The sequence below is a fragment of the Apis dorsata genome, unplaced genomic scaffold (assembly GCF_000469605.1).
Source record: "Apis dorsata unplaced genomic scaffold, Apis dorsata 1.3 scaffold_221, whole genome shotgun sequence".
NCBI lineage: Eukaryota > Metazoa > Arthropoda > Insecta > Hymenoptera > Apidae > Apis > Apis dorsata.
Window position 1 is genome coordinate 455,592 of NW_006263503.1, and position 13,740 is coordinate 469,331.

Genomic DNA, 13,740 nt, shown 5'->3' on the forward strand with positions numbered 1-13,740 from the left:
GAGACGACTCGTTCGAGTTGTTGTTTCTTGCGTTTACGTTTCGGATCGAAGCAGGATGCCGGGCGTTATTCGTGCACCTGCCTCCTTGGCCCTTGTTCCCTTTAGCGTACAGTACCGTACAGTTGCGCTTTCCTTTTTTCCTTTCGAAATCGTAAGTCGGAGTCGCCACACGTGCGAACGAAAATTATATACGATCGTTATATAACGGCATCGTAATCGTTACCTCGATCGCGAACGAAATTAAACGCCGCGGTCAACGAGCGTGAACGTTACATTACTTTTATATACATTCGTGATATCCTATTGTTTTCAGAAACGTAATCAAAGAAAAAAAGAGAAAAAAAAAAACAAAAAAGAAAAAATCTAGCATAACATTTCGCGACGCGCACGTATGCGTATCGTTCTCACACGCGGCGAGAAGAAGGTAAATTCTTCGCGGATTTTAACGGGTCGCGGCGTTTCTTTCGTTCGTCGAGAGAGATAACGATTCTTACCGGATCTCCGGTATTCGTGTATTGCTCGCGAGCACGATGAACTGTTCGAACGGGCGCAGAAACGAGCTCGCAACGGGATATCGTGAAACGAGGTGCGCACATCTCCGATTCTATATTCTATTCACCATTAATAACACGCTAAACATTCTCAGCAAATTTTTCTCACACACGGACCTCGGCCATTTTCCACGTGGTACATTGTTCCGTCGCGTTGCTTTCCATCGGGAACAAAGATTACACGCGTTCTTCTATACTACCTCGTTCAATTTATACGTTCAACAATAATTTTCGTATTCGCTCGTATGGGAAATGTGTTAGTAACATAATTCCAAAAGCGTTTAACCGTGATGAAACGCGTTTCGGCGTTCTCTTTGTTGATGTAATAGTGATTAATGTGGTTAAGATATCTCGTATTTGCACAGTGAGTCAAACGTAAAGGTGAAAGAAAGAATTTACGTCTGATGTATCAATACGTTTTTATTCGTAACTCGTGCAAATTCTGTAAAACAATTTCTATCGACGATGATTTTGCATCGTAAAATTGATAACATTCGTCTCGAAGTTTTTTTCTCGTTCGTCGACCTTGACACCGGTTCGATATATATATATATATAGTCTCGTCGAGTGTCTTGGCCTTTACGTCGATAAATCCGTGGGTTGCTTCTTCTTCTTCGTCGTCGAAGGTCGACTTCGTTTCCTTCTTCGGTCTTTCGATACGATCGTTTTTTGTACGATCTGCCTGGAGCAACGCAAATCGATCGAACGACGGATCCTCGTTTCAAACTTTATCTTTGTTTTTCTTTCGTCCACAGTTTAAAAATTAACAAAGGATTCGATACGCGTTATTGCGAATAAAACGGTAATAGAATTACTCGAATTACTTGAATAGAAAATTTCGTATCGACGACCTTGAGCATTATTCTCCTTCGATTATTCTTCCGATCGCATAGCGAGAAATGGTCATGAAGGATCGCGAAACTTGCCTTAGCTTGAGATTGTTTCCCCGGTCGGTCGTTGCAATCGAAGACTCGCCTCATGAATGAATCATGACCAGCTTTAAGGACACAAGAATTCTACCGTATGAGGAACTACCGGCCATCGTTACGAGTAGCTACCTGCGCTTCTTAATTACGGGTCTCGGGCAAAAGGAAAAAACGAATGAACGGACAATAAGAACCTCGAATGTGATCCTTGTTAAAGTACCATTAACTAATATACCGATCGAATCGATTCGAGCAGGATCACGACCTCTCGTGAACGAATTAAAGTGAAAGTTCGTCTATACGGTTCGCGTTTGACGGTTCGACCTCCTTGTTTCTCGTTAGATCATCTCTCTCTCTCTCTCTCTCTCTCTCTCTCTCTCTCTCTCGCTCTCTCTCTCTCTCTCTCTCTCTCTCTCTCTCTCTCCAAGGGTCGCTGATTGTTTCGCTTTGAAACAATCATCCAAAGACGACTGTGACCGTGTCTCCGTGTCGAGTTTACTGCCGCCAACGAATGAAAATCCCGAGTGGAAGTGAATTTATGCGGGCTGTTACGGCGATTATGGAAGTCGTGGAAAGTACGAAAGTAGGGTAACGAAACTAATTTCTCTCTTTCTCCCTCTGGTGTGGTTTACATTTAAGATAAAATCTGAATTCGAAACGTTTTAGTTTATAACGAGTATAACGTTTCGATGTCTGTCTGTGCGAGCTTTCCACCAGCCAAGAGCTGGCGATCAGCAATTCAAACACGCGTTTTCCTCCCCGATTTTCCGAATCTAGTCGATCGATAATATATTTGCACGATAATACGCGCCGCGGCACGTACTTGTGTATAACGTGTACTATCCAACGTGCCATGGGAATTCCAATCGAATTCAGTGTTAACGTATCGGCGTCGTTCGAAGGTCTGATTGTTGGTAGAGAGAAGACGCGGCGTGACGCATAATATAAACAGTACGTACATTCATCGCATGCTTGTTACGTCGATCTTATCGATGAAATATTTGGGTCGTAACACGAGCATGCTTTTTTTTTTTCTAGAGGGGATATCAACTTTCAGATTCTTCAATGGAGCAAGAGTATCACTCGGGTATTTATTACGTTGTTTTTCGAATGAAACTATTGAGAAGAATTATTCGTTACACGAATTCAATCAATCGTTTCGCGTTGAACGCGGAAAAAGTTTCGAAAATGAATCGTATGTAAATTGATTTGATTAATAGGTATTAAATTATTGATAAATAAACGAATATTATTGTATGAAAAAAAAAAAAAAAAGAAATAAAATTATAAACGCACAAGTAAAATCCAGCGATAGAATTTTCCGATCGATTTAACACGTGCATTCTTCGTTTAATTTTTTTAACCAATATCAAAGGAATATAAATTTTACACAGATGCGTCGGCGAGCGGTACAAGCGGTAATTGTTAATATATCAAAGACGAGTTACGCAAGCTTATGCCTTTCACTTTCTATTTTAGATAAATCTCGATCCCGTGAATTTTCCCCGACAAATGATAGGAAATAGATGATTGCACGGATATTAAATTACAGCGACGTTAGATTCGATACAATTATAACATTACGTGTTTTTGTTTTCGCGCAAGAACCAGAATTGCGCAACTCTCGTTCCAATTACGCTAATATTTTCAACAAATCCCGTGATTACTCTTTTTCTAAATATCATTCATAAGTTTTAGATCGATTAACATTCTTTCGGATGAAAGAAAAAGTGGAGTGATGATATCTTCAACTTGAAAAAAAATTATGTGTAAATTTAATTTTACCAATAAAAACAACGAATTTAAAACTCTCGTATCAATTTTCCAATTACCAATTGAATTCTTCGATCACCCGTTCAAAACGCACAACAAATATTCGTACTTATATTATCAAATGACGCGAAATTTAAGAATATAAAGAGTATAAAGAATAAAAACTTATACACGTACACGTATATGTAAAATACGATGTTATACAAATAGATTTTTTTCCCATATCATATACGTTCGCAAACGATCCTTCTTTCCGCTGACAGTCGTAGAGGAATTATTACTCGGCCAGATTTTAAAATCATTACGTCGTTGATTAATTCGCTATTTCTACATTCCTACATCTAACGCGGCGCCGCTGTTCACTCCATAACGGGATACATAGATATGATAATCGAACGACGAAAGGAGACAACGTAACGACAACAGCCGTGGCATAGTTGAATTCGCGCGTTTATTGCTCGCAATCTCGCATCTCTTACATCTCTTACCATATATTACATTTCATCCCGCTTAATTATCATATATCGCGCAACAGTACGCGAGCCAACAGGATACAATTTTTCGATCAATGGCGCGAGGACCAAGCATCGTGGCGGAATTTGCTCGGTCGATATATCGGTCAAGGCTCGGCTCTCGCATCGAATGCTACTCGCAGATCGAACGATTCGAATACACGCGAATCGAAGGTGGAGAGATTCCTAGTCTCTCGAACGAGGAAAGAAAGGTGTAGCGCATAGGTGAAACCTCGGTGTTACCGCGAATGGAGCACGTATTGCTCAACGGAGTTGCAATGCGGGAGGCGTCCGTCTTTCTCGCGAATCCGTAAATATAGCTTTCCGCCTCCGTTCCTCCCTCTTCTCCTCTCGAAACGCGGCCTATCCAGTTTGACCGGAACACGTTCCAGTTTTCTCACAAAAGTTAGAATAATAATGGTTTCTGGGTCAGTTTCGAATTCCGAAGAAATATTTGGAACTCGTTGGAGAAGGATCAGCACATAGTAAAACCGCGGAGGAAACGGTCTCAACCGCGAGCAAACGTTGCGAACGCGTATATATATATATTAGTATCGAAGAACACGCGGGGAGGAGAATTACGCGGCACGACGAATGGCCGGGTCATTAGTGACTTGCTAATCTAGCAACTGGTATACGAGGGCACGAATTTTTACGGTACACGCTTAAGAGTGATCGCGCACCGGTAACCGGTAAGATCAGATTCCCGGCTCGCTACGCCATAAATTGCCCACGCTGGAAACAATAATAATCGAAGTTTATTTGACCGCGCGGTTATACAACGTTGCTCAACGTTTCACTATTATCTCGTTCGATGCACCGCTCCAAGCGAACAATTAGAGAGACACAAACGCGTACCTGATCGAATACCTAACGTTTGAATAAATACATTTATGCATTCGTATCGAGGGTAGAAGATTTTCGCGAGACGAAGGATATTCTCGGCGAACGATGATATCCGAAACGACGATCTGCGATTTACTCGGTCGACGACGGTCTAGCCCGCGCCTATCTCCGAGCATCTCGAGCATTTCTCTATCCGGTTGCCGGCCCTCCTACCGTTTCGCACGTCTCGACCGGTTGTTCTATAGGAGAGCAGCGGATGCTCGCCGCACGACGGACGACGAAACCGGATGTCCTTCGCTCCGAGAAAAAGGAGAGATTAAACGAGGAGTAATGTAGGATAACGAAGCGGCGGACGAGCCGGTGAATACCGAGGAAACGAAGGAAAAGATCGATTTAGCCAATAACTTTCGCATTAATATTCCTGTTGGCAGCCAATAACTGTTCCATTATAATCGACGATTAAACCGTAATCTCGAGAAAATTAATGGGAGTTCAGGGGTTGGAGATCGAGACCGAGTGTCGAGATGGAATTTTTCTGAATTCGTTTCAGTGCGTAACTTCATCGCGCGCTACTGCCGATTTATGATAAGCGGTTCGATAAGTGTCGAGAACGCACCAACATCGTTATTACCATTCCAGGATTTCCTATCGTTCCAACCATTCCAATTTGCCTCGCGGTTATCTATCGAGGAGAAGAAACGGATAGATTTGGAATTAACTCGCTTAGAGACGAGTATTTCCGTTACGTTCCATTTTTCCTCGCCAATTCGAGGAATAAAATTGATCGAGACGCGTTATCGCGAAAACCTTCTTCAACTTGCGCGTCGTCCAACTAAATCTACTTACTATGCGCTCGAGAAGAGAAGAGAAACGATCGATTTAGGTTCGTTGCGCGATTTCGGATAGATTCGATGTAGCGGAGATTTATAATCGATAATAGATAACGGCAAGAGAGAAGACAGAGAGGTGATAATCTCGAGGCCTTTGCTGCTACCAACCGACGATCCTTGCAGTCATTTGCGACAACGAACGATTCTGCAAATGTCGATGACACGCCGTGCGAAACTAACCGGTCATTGTGCAAGCGAACTACGGACAACCCTTGCGAAATTGCGCCAGGCTCGGCCAACCTTCCAACTGCGTATATATACCTAACTGTTTTGTTCGAGATGTAGCAAAACTAATTCGATTCTCCACCCGGAATATTTGTCTGGAAAGCGTAAAAGTCAAATGCGATTCTCCATTCTTATAGTTTTCTTCGTAAAATTTAATTCATGATTTAAATTGTTGTAAATTTTTACCTATCTACATAAAACACTTTTCGAAAAAGATGAAATTAAAATTTTTAAAAAATCGAGGTCCTTAACGAAAATTATAAATTATTCGTTTATCGTTATCGCAATTATCAATAGTTAGAAAAGTGTGCTTCTCTCGGTTTTGTCGTTTAAATAATCGATAGACGAAGCATATCGTTGCCAGGCCGTGTTTCGTTGTAAATATGAAAAGGAGTCCATAATACCACTTTTTCTCCGTATCCGTACATAATAGATAGATTTGCGCGAATGCAAAAGAAGATAAGTTATCTCGAGCAGGAACGCGGACAAAGGAGTCCGTCCGTGGCAACAATGGCGTATATTTTTCTCTTCAGCCGAGTTAAATATTGTCCTTTCCATAGTCAATACGTTATCTGCTCATTTCCATATGATAGGTCAATGATAAGGTTTAAGAACGTTCTCTGGTTCACGGTGGCTCGCGGTGGAGCCCGATTCCTTTCTTTCTCGCGTTTGTTTCGCGCTCCAACAAACTCGAGTGTCGGCGTCGCGCGGCACAAAATCAACGCTTTATCGAACGCGATCATCTCGAAAAATTATAAGAGTCCTTGAAATAAGGCCACGCCTTATTATATCGCCTCTTACGGAAATCGAGTGGAAACGTCGAAGACATCGAAGAGAGGATGAATTTTCAGAGAGAGAGAGAAAGAAAGTCGAGCGACTTTGTTTACGATCGACAATTTTCCGAGATGGCGCGTTATTTTCCCGCGGACTCGATCAACGTCAGGATTCTCGAATCGCTTTTATTCGTCGATCGTTCTATCCACCTATCATTTTTCTGAATTCTGATTTTCAAATTAGCGAAACTTTGAAATAATCGAACGTTTACGTTCGTGGGAACGGAATTCGATTCCCATCGTTTTTCGAGATCGTGATTCGATAAAGTTTTCGAATCGATTTCGTTGCACGAAAAAAAAACAGATGGCCATTTAGAAAACGGTAGCCGGGAATAAGATTTCCGGTATGCGTTGTACATCGTTTTATCGCTGTTATCCAGTAGCGTGTTATCCAACGGCGTTCGATTTTCTCCAGTTTCCTCTTACCTCCGAAGCCGAGGATCGCGATTCGATAGCGGAGCGACGATGCGTGAACGCCGCTACACCGATACCCCCAACCAACCATAATTCCATTATTACTCTAATTAGTGCCCTCTCGGCTATGGGATTGCCCAACCAATCTTTTTATTCCACGCATTTCGGAACAATGATAACGGTTAACGTTTTTTCGTTTCGCTTCGATCCCTTTTCGATCGATAAAGTTTCCGCGAGATCGACACCGATTCTCTGCTTATAATTTTACTTAATCGTTTATTTCTCGATCACTCGACAATAAGTGGGAACGATTTTAATTTACCTTAATTTACTTTTTTATACCGTGCGTTTCGTCGATCGTAATTAACGAATCGCTTTATCGATTATAAACGTAAATTTATACAAAAGTATAATACAGTATTCCTTTATTTTCTAATTTGAATCGGGAATAGAAATTCTCCTCGAGTGATAAAATAGATTTTAGATGTAAAAAAACTTTATTTTCTCGCGTATTATCGAAGCAAAAAACGTTGGAATCCGGAAGAAAGCACGAAGATAGAAATTCATTAAAGAGGATTCTATGAAATTCGTTTGGCGAAAATGTTTGTCACGCTTCATTTCATCGGTAGGATCGTTCAATATATAATATTTCCCTCTTAAATCCTTTCGACGCGACGAGCGTAAAGAAATTTTCGGACCGCGAAAAACCGTTATCGAGATTTTTCCCTTTCCATTTCCAGCATTCCATCTTCGGATTGCGAATTGTGCGCGATAACATATATATTTAACGATCCTGCATGGTAATAACGTATCGAAACGAGAAGAAAAACGTCAGGATAATATTTCCTGTCTATATCCATTTAAATTGCGCAAGTCGAGTTCACTTGCGACAGACAATTCTCTGAATGTCAGGTTAAACGGTGCATGATCGGAGTAGCGCGGTATAATAATCTGAGAAAGCGGCAAGAAATCCACGACAAATTTACCTGCTTTGTTCTACCATTTTATTACTATTACGTGTCGCGATAAGATTTTCATCGATAAATATCTAATTAATATACGATATACGATTCGATAATTTCTTTGACTCGAGCTCTTCGATGACAATTTATTCCATTTTCAAATGATACAATAGAAAACGAGTACGTAAATTTCTTAAATTATTCTTAAATATAAAAGATTATCGAGATCTAAATTCATCGGAGCTTATACATTATTACGAGTGGAATAAGAAAAGCGAAAATCAGAGGATCGAATTGTCAATCGTTTGTTACGTTCCGAACTATCGTTCGGATAGATAAAATTTCGACGAATAAATCATAATAGAAATTGTAGCCTCGTTCGAGCAATTCGTAAATTTTTACGAATTTATCCAATCCTTCTACAATTATTTATTTCTTATTCGCCAATTGTCCTTGGAACACGAACAATTTTCTTCCAGATTCCAAGAAGATTCTCCGTTTGCCCACTTCGTTCTCGGTTGCGATTAACCCACATGCGATGACTCATCCCTGTGTCCGGAATCCACGATAATGGATTAGAGCGGTACGGTGATAATTTTCCGTGTCGCGCGTCGTTTGCCTTCACGTCCCTTCTTTGTGCTCGTAAAATGAAAGGAAAAGGATGGGTCGAATTCTTTTTCTGACGGGAAAAATGACATTTCCATGATCCACTAGGGATTCGTGGGATAGGAAGGCATTGTTGCATCCTTGCAGGTACTCGCTGCCCCGATTGTTGACTTAGGTTTCCACCCAGGATAACCGGAGATATTGAGAGAATCGGTACTTTTCTCTCTCTCTCTCTTTTTTCGTTCCCCCGTTTCTTCGCATTTCCGTCGTATCGTGATTTCGACATCGAGCAAACATCGAGCGCGTTCGTTATCGCCCCTTTGCCGAGAGTTCGACTTTCTTTCGATCGGATTTACCGCCGGATTTATAATTTGCGACGTTTACGAGGGAACGCGATGTCGATGTTTGTCGCGTGTCAACCGAGCCTGATTTGCGAAAGATCGATTGGAAATAGGTTAGAGAATCGAGACGTTTCGAATCTATATCGCGCGAAGAAATTTTAAAAGAAAAAAAAATTAGAAAATTTCTACGAATATTTTATTCTCGGTTCAACGAAAAATACCGACGTACGATTTGTTATCATCGAGCCATGGTTGAATTATTGGAAGCCGTGCGAAGGGAAGAGAAGGGGAAGAACGACTGGAAAGGAAGAGAATTTACCGGTCGCTACGAATTTGGCCATCGAACGTGTCGCGATTGCCAAAGCGTTCCGGCGAAGTTGCGCGAAAATTTAGATTGTTTCCGTTCCCATTCGATACGCAGCCTCGAAACGTTTCGTTCGTTACGAAGAATTTAATACTAAAAAAAAAAAAAAAGAACAATCATTTTCTTTACTCGTATAATAACTTTCAAAAGATAATCATTTTCGAAATTATCCGTAAATGATTCTAAACGTAAATTTCGTTCTCTTGCTTTCCTTTTTATCGCTTCTTACTTCCTTTATATTATTCCTTGAGAAACGAAAGTTAACGAAGATACTCGTGAATTTATAGAAAAATTTGATTACCTAATAAAAAAGACATCAAACGTATTTAATTAATCCTAATTCATTAACCATATCTTTAAACTCTCGGCCTATTTAATTGCGTCGATTATATATATCATGCGTTCAACTAGGCTGAACGATTACATCTAACTCGATGAAAGAACAAGATTTCTAAATTCTTCTTCTTCTTCTTCTTCTTCTTCTCCTTTTTCTTCTTACTCGAGGAATAAAATTAAATACAATGAAATATCCACTGGCGATGATTCGAAGGAAAAGTCGATCTCAAAATATTATTCGATTCCTCGAAATTTTCAAATTACGAGATATAATTTTGCTATGCTAGTCGATTCTCGTGCATCTCTATCGATCTCATTATTTTCACCGGGTTGCTTAACGGTACGCTTAGAGAATCCGCGAAGCGTGCTCGTCTCGAGCTGACACAATCGGGTCGTCTCGAACGTACACACAGGGATTCTATCGCTCGTTCACCGCGCGAGATTTCACCGACCGCTGCTGCTTCTTCCTCCTCCTCCTCCTCCTCCTCTTCTTCTTAGCTGCGGCTCCCATTTTTCTCGCGTCCGCGTGAAATTGTATCGGAGAAGTCGGCTCGCGTTGCTTATAACCAACTTTATACCACACGCGTCGCGTCTTCTCCCCCTCCCCTCCCCCAATAGCACGTATATCGCCGCATTCTTGTCGAGAAATACGCTATCGGAGGAACAGTTTTATTTTACGCTATCGTAAACGAGAAATTCTTATCGACGGGCATCGTTTCGCGTATCTATATACCGCTGCGTTTCCACAAAACGCATAACTTCTTCCACTTTCTCGATTCGTCCGCGAAAGAGCCAAGAATTCGAAGACGATCACGTTGCCGGTTCTCCTTTCCCGCTTTTAATTACCACGCGCCTATCTACGTGCCGCTTATCTACGTTCCATTAGACGCGAGATAAATCCATACCCAAGCATCGCAAAAGCTCGAATCGAATCGAATCTCGGGTGCACGGTACGAAAAATGAAAAATTTCTCTCACGGTTGGATATAGATTTATATCCATCGTAACGTCATAAAAGAGACGGAGATATCGTTTCGATTTCGATGTTACATTTTTTCTTCTACTTATCGCCTATTATCATTTTCTCAATTTTTTCTTCGCGATCGAACCGAATACGAGATATGATACGTTCGAAATTTCTCAGAGAGCGCAACAACGATCCAATGCATGATTGTCGGTCACTTTACGAACAAATAAATCGTACGTACGTCGGTAGGGAAATAAGCGAAACGCGCAAACCGCAGAGATTTTGCAATCCTCCTACGGTTTCCATTGTCTCGGCGATCGGTATCGGTATTAAAAATCGTTGCGGAGTGATCGATGCCCATCGTGGCTTAATTAGCATCGATAGGACGTCGAGCCCTCCCTCTCCCACTGCCGGCTCGGTTATGTAAATGATCGCGAGCGGTCGGATTAATGTCTCGTTGTGCGCCGATAAATTTCCCCGGTGCTTTCAAATTTCCATATCGTAATCGACGTAACGCACTGGCTCGGCAAGAGTATCGATCTGTCTCGAAGGCAGCTTACGATTCGAACGGGTGGCAAAATCCAAGCGTCGTTAACGCGGTTAGAATCATTTAGCACTGTCATCGTGCCACTGCTTACCGAGAGACGTGTGTATCTACGTTGTACCTTCGTTCCTACCCTAACTTTCTCTCGATTACGACTCACGCACGCCCGTGTCCAGGATATCGCGTGTATAATGCACGCGCGTAACACATACTTCCGTTTGTGAGTGTAAACACACTCCTCGTAGATCGTAATAACCTCGATCTAACGCTTGACGGAATTAAATATTACGTATTTATTTCATTTACTTTATCGTATCGTATCGCGTAAGAATTTAATCGCCAACACGATTCTATATGATAATAATGATATATAACAGTTGGTCGAAAACAACGAGTGTCCGTTATAGACGTGTATGTACGTGTACACTGACATTTGGAATGCAAATGTCGATTAAGAGAATCGATAAGTATCGATAAACAGCGTACCGTTGTTGGTGTACATATATTCACGCACTTGGTCGTGTCGGTCGGTGGTGCGTGTAACGAGATTTAACCTTTCTTTTCGCATATACGGTGCGCAATTTGCGGTGTGTCCGAAGTGTAACGCGAACGAAATCTTTGTTTGGATTTTCGTACGGCATCGACAACAAGATTCGATGAAGATCGATTAGGGGAAAGCGGCCACGTAAGATTAAGAGAGATGAAGAAATTGGAAATTACCGCAGGGTGGAGTGTAAATCTGGAATCCGGTTTCGTGTCGACCTGTTGCTCGAGATTTAAATTACCTCGATAGGCATTGATTTAGAGGCGAACGCGTTACGAAGAAAAGATTCGATCTGTCGGATTCGGTCAATACCTGTACGCGTTCCCAAATGACGGAGTGTCTATACGCTGGTGTCGGTTGTCGATTATGAAATGATATAACGAGCCGTTAAATAGGATAGCTTAAACGACTTTTTCCCCGTCGATGTTATCGGTGTGAAACGGTACCGTTATCCAACGTCTTACGCAACCAATCCACTCCCCCTTCGTGAGATCGGTATTCCACGAGATTTCGTATCTCCCATCCGATTGGCTTTTCCGTGTGAAAACTACCAGCTTCGTGGGAATCAATGTCGGCTCGTTTAGCGAGCAGAGAATCCAGCAAACATCGTTCGACCGAGGGGAAGCATAGAGATCCATTTTATCGCCGTTATTTGCCCCAAAATACACGGCGCGAGAAATATTATACGCGAGTGCAAGCGCAGATCGATCAAATCGAACTGAATTTCGCTATATTTCGTTCGTAAAGTATCGACACGGCCCATTCATTCGACAAATTATCCCATATAAACTAGGAAACGATCAAGTAGTCGAGTCCAGATCTGCTATCCGCCTTAATATCCAGCCGCGGGATATTGCGCGCGAATATTTTCGAACGAAACGGCCTTACTAATGGATCCGGCGTATTAATCGACGACGAGAGACTTACGAGCTGCGCCGAGCCGAAAAAGGAATCCGTGTTCTTATTCTCGCGATCGGTCGCCACGTATGAACACCTACGCGTTACATCTCTCCGTGGGATTTATACGATTTATACGTTTCCCTTGTTTAACGTCATAAGCCTCGTGGAGAGAAGCCTCGACGCCGAACAAGCCACGAAATTAATTTGTAACCGGAAAACGTAGGCAACGTCTGAGATACCTGCGCCTCGAAGGCTACAACACCGGCGTGGCGCAAGGGAGTTTACAAGGGAGAGATAGATTCTAATATCCTTTCTTTATATCGGACCGTGACTAATATATCGATCCGATATAATGGAGCATTGTTCCAGATAGATAGATCTACGTTTACTTTCGGAACCTCGAGGCGTCTCGTTAGGGAAGTAATTGAAATCTTTTTCTCTTCCTCCCCTCCTTCTGCCTCCGTACCGATCAGTTTTCGAACAATCGATCGATCGCGTTATTATTACGAGGCCAAATGGTTTATTAGAGATCGAGTACGGCGTGAAACGATTAGCGGGGAAAATTAGCGGTACGCGGAAAACTGGTTATCGAAAACTCGATAAGCGAGCGTCGCATTTCGCGTTAATCGCATCTCCCGATTCATTCCAACGTTGTTTCAACGTTACGCGAAAAGTTCAACGTCCCGGCTGCTATTCCGAACGGCGATATTCGTCGTTCCTCGCTCGTGATACGAACGCTATAAAATCGAAGAAAGAAGCGATAGACGCTTATTTTACGGATCGTTCGTTTTTTCGAACGATAGTAGTACGCGAACAGATATCCGAACGTTACGAGATCCGTTCGCGAGAGAAAGAAACGGATAAATTGTAGGTAAAAAAAAAGAAACTCGTCAACGCTGAAATTTAAACAGAGTTCTTCCTTCCAATTAATTAATGACAATGGTTTTTAATAATTTTATAAACTCTGAAAAATTGAATCCCGAAGAAATAAAATTCCTCTGAAATCCAATTTTCTTCGCTCTTAAATTTTTAAATGCAAACCTTTTAATTCTTTTAAAAAATTTAAAAGCATTTAAGACTCGAGATTTTTAATCCTACTTCGACTACCGATTGGTAATTTACGCGCGAGGTGAAAGTAGAAGGTAGGATCCACGGAAGTCGGTTCCCTCGGCCGCCTCTTGTCACGTGTCCTACGTAAAAAAAAAAA

General features: G+C 41.8%; 1 protein-coding gene across 4 annotated transcripts in view; it reads left to right on the forward strand.

The window, feature by feature from the left end:
- Positions 1-13,740, forward strand: part of LOC102677565 — a 168,165-nt gene that overhangs the window by 33,266 nt on the left and 121,159 nt on the right. The gene's annotated exons all lie outside the window — the stretch shown is intronic.